Source organism: Anticarsia gemmatalis, chromosome 3 (assembly GCF_050436995.1).
Source record: "Anticarsia gemmatalis isolate Benzon Research Colony breed Stoneville strain chromosome 3, ilAntGemm2 primary, whole genome shotgun sequence".
Classification (NCBI taxonomy): domain Eukaryota; kingdom Metazoa; phylum Arthropoda; class Insecta; order Lepidoptera; family Erebidae; genus Anticarsia; species Anticarsia gemmatalis.
In genome coordinates, this window is record NC_134747.1 from 12,832,980 (window position 1) to 12,837,155 (window position 4,176).

Genomic DNA, 4,176 nt, shown 5'->3' on the forward strand with positions numbered 1-4,176 from the left:
TTTTTTTATTATTGTGGGTATTTATTTTGAGGAAAGAATAGCCTTAATCGACTGGAGGGCGCTTTGATGCACGCTTGTGACCGGCTTTTTTTAGTTTAAGAGCTTTTCAGAGATTTTCATTGTAATTTTTGTTTGAATTGAATTATGGTTAATATCGTGGTATCTTGCAATATTGATGCAAGGCACACTTTGATGTATTATGTTTATGAATTTGTTGATACATTTTATGTTACCACAGTTGCTAATTACAATTCTAGACGACGTGCTGAAATAAAAAACACAAGAGCTATGTCCCTTATACCCCTGGACAGAAAATATGCTGAAGACCAACAAGCTCGATCATATTTACCAAGTTCTCGTTACTAAGGGTAAGTGCAATACAACTTTAGTGGTACTAAAAGAAATATCGCAAAAATGCATTATTTACGCATTTCATTTACACACCTCAGAAAACGTATTCTATCTAAGTGCAGTGGGAGTCGGAACGAATTTCCAAACTCATGCATTAAGGAAACTCCAGGTTCATAAAGTTGTATGGAAACGTCAAAAAATTCGAGAATCATATGGGTCTGCGAGTGAAGGGATTTGAGGGGATTCCAACTATTTTATTGGAGACCAAACGCGGTTGGCTATAACTCAGACAAGTTGGGACCAATCCAAGTTTGAAGACGATGTGATTGCTTCGCTTCTTGCTCAATTTGCAATATTTGAACTTTTTTCGCTCTTTAGGGTTAGGTAAAAGTAATTGTAGGAATACTTTATGGTGATTGTAGAACTTAAATATTGTAGATCTTGCTTGTTATTTAACTTAGCTGGTGGTATATTGGTATTTTGTAATCTCTGCATGTTATTTGTTCTGGGCCTGGTTGTTAGCTTATCTTTATAGGACAATATAAGTATGTATTTAGAAGTATATAAGTATGTTTATAGGTGTATCAGTAGTTGTTTGGTTACCATAATACAAGCTCTGCTTAGCTTAGAATCAAATTTATTTTTTTAAATGAAGTGTCAAGTTTTAGAGCTTAAATCTGACAATATCCGTTGTTCCTTGAATAATGTCATCAGAAGATGCAAAATCTGGGCCTTAACGGAAAAACTTTGCTATGTTGACTGAATAAAATTAGTAGGTATGTCAATAAAAATATTTTCTAATGGCATAATGACTCAAGGACCGTGACCAAAAGTGGAAACAATACAACCAATTTATAAATCTACATTCCTAACTCATAACATTATTTATATCTTCATTCCAAGATCTAATCGTACATTTCAAAGAATAGATCAAATCAAAGCAAAAATACAGTTGTTAGTTCTTTATGCCTTAACTATAGAATTTTCCTTGTTAGTTTAGTGGGCTACATAGTTCCACAACATAGTAGAGAGTCTTGTGAGCAAGGTTCGTGACTAAAGATTTAATTCAAAATTGAACAGTGACTCGCACGATTATTCAGCAAACGATAGCCTGTTTAATACAACTACTTTATTTTAGGAATACGCAGAATTATTTATTAGTATCTTGATTAATCTACTAAGTTGTCGAAATACAATAATGTCATTGGACAACGCACACACGGTCATATGATTGAAAACTAAGTAGAGCTTGTACTATGGAAACCACATACCTAATAAACATACTTATATGCTTTTAAATACATAATTATATAGATACATTAACAACCTGGCTCGGAACAGATACTCATGCTCATCACACAAATATTTGTCCCGGTGGGATTTGAACCCACCACACGCGGCGCTACGGCACTTTAACCACTGCGCCAAACGTACAGTTAAAAATATATTTGGCACTAGGGTACATTAGGATGATGATTTAATTACCATCTAGATAAATCGTGTATGCTAAGGCTCTACTAAGTTGTGGTACTACAGTACAAACCGAGATGATTCATTGAGGTCTCAACGTGGGCGATACGAATAAATCAAAGGATGATTTGCACTAATCGCAGGTAAGGACTTGTCTTGGAATGTTTGAGTGTGGATGAGTAACTGCCTTTGAGGTCTGGCTGCTGATCTAAAGGGTCAGTTTCTCAGGTCTGGCGATGTGATAATGCAGCGTATGAGACTGAATTAAAAATAAATAATTGACTGTATCAGAAATGGGATTTAAATGAATTTTAATGGTTTTAAAATGTGTATTATTTTCTTAATTAATTAATAAATAAAACTATAATTAATAATAATGTTTTTTTTTATCAAAAACCTAAATATAAGTATCGGTTAGTTAAGTAATTGCTATGATGATACTTTATCTTTATGTCATTTATGCTTTAGTCGGCAAACTTACCCTTTTTTTTCTTTTCCAAAATCATTGGTATTATAGAATCTGATTTCTTAAACAAATAATAACAAACATAGTTCAAAGTCAACCTAGAACAATAAGGTCATAACTACACGCATCCAAACCAAATCATCTGATCAAACAACGACATTCTAAGTGCTACGAATCTTTGGAACTGCTTACTACAATATGATTTAAAGGCTCATTCACAATGCAATAAATAATTCGGACAGTCATTCAGTTTGTAATACTTAGAACATTACATGACTTTAAATGGTCATCTGTGATTCATAGATGTTCATTGCTGATTTTTATTATAGATTTGGTGAATATTTCCGGTCTTAGACTGCCTTAAGACGATTGTGGTGATCGTTTAAGTTTTATACAGTGTACAGTTTTTAGATACACATAGTACATTTTACATAATAATATACAGTCTCATATTTTATAGTTTTAAAGACGAAGTAAGATTAAGGAAGTGTGTTAAATAGTGCAACCATTTTTCCCAGCTTTTTTTACCGTTTAAAATAGTTGAATCAGCAGGTTGATGATGTTTAGGTCCACTGTTAAACTGGTCGGGATTATTCGTAACTGCTATTATGATTTAAGTCATTCACAGTGCAATAAATAATTCGGACAGTCATTCAGTTTGTAATACTAAGAACATTACATGACTTTAAATGGTCAACGGTGATTCATAGATGTTCATTGCTGATTTTTAATATAGGTTTGGTGAATATTTCCGGTCTGAAGACGCTCTAAGACGATTAATAATATTGTACAATTGTACAAATCGTTTAAGTTTTGTACAGTGTACATTTTTAAGATACACATTTTACATATTATTATACAGTTTTATAGTTTTAAATACGAAGTAAGGTTAAGAAAGTGTGTTAAATTGTGCATTCAATTTTTGTAGATTTATTGGTCGTTTAAAGGAGTTTAATCAGAACGTTGATGATATTAAATTATTAATTGGTCGGGGTTATTCGTAAATATTTAGTAGTACTATTAGTGTTTAAGTTACTGTAATAAAATTACTAAGATCAGATCGCTGAATACAAACTAGGGTAATATTAAAATGATTTAATGGAAGTAATTATGTGTTGTATGCTAAAATAATTAATTAAGTACACTTATAATTAATACACAATATAAGTCAATTAGCAAAACCCAACATTATTTCGGCTCATTGAATGCACTAAATTAATTGTTTTTAATTATACGAATTGATCAAATTAACAAATAAAATAATTCCTACTTACCATAATTGTCAGGTTTACTTACACTTCATTTAACACAATACCTGAAAAATATAATTAAAATGTGTGAACAATGACTTTTATCATAAAATAATCATAAATACTTTGCTTATCAAACAAATATTTGGTATACACATGATTTGTGATAAGAGCATAAAAATGACGTCACGGTTCTAGAGAGACTTATATAGTAAACCGTAATTTCGCACTGCCCATCATCGCCTCCGTGGCGCAATCGGCTAGCGCGTTCGGCTGTTAACCGAAAGGTTGGTGGTTCGAGCCCACCCGGGGGCGCATTCTTTTTGTTTACGTGAGTTAGAAAATACACTTGAAATATTCCTGTAGCCGTGTTGGTTAAACATGAAATATTAAAAATGAGTTCATTTTATCAAATTAAAGATACCTTTTGCTGAATGGAAGCGTAAATAATAAAAAATGCTGACTTGTAGGGATATAAATATGATGGGTGAACACGAATGGGACCGTATACAACATGAATGGCAAATGCTGGATTAAAGCTACTCTGTGCTATGCTTTAATTGCTGAATCGATTTTAATGAACTTTGAAAGTGCAATGGCATTCATGGCGGAGAAGAAGAGGTATATTTTTATCATAAA

At 32.4% G+C, this 4,176-nt stretch overlaps 1 non-coding gene across 1 annotated transcript; it reads left to right on the forward strand.

Annotated features, from left to right (window-relative positions):
• Positions 1-3,778: 3,778 nt before the first annotated feature.
• On the forward strand, positions 3,779-3,852 carry TRNAN-GUU (transfer RNA asparagine (anticodon GUU)). Its single transcript has one exon. It is a non-coding gene; the product is annotated as a tRNA-Asn (tRNA).
• The last annotated feature ends 324 nt before the right edge of the window (positions 3,853-4,176 follow it).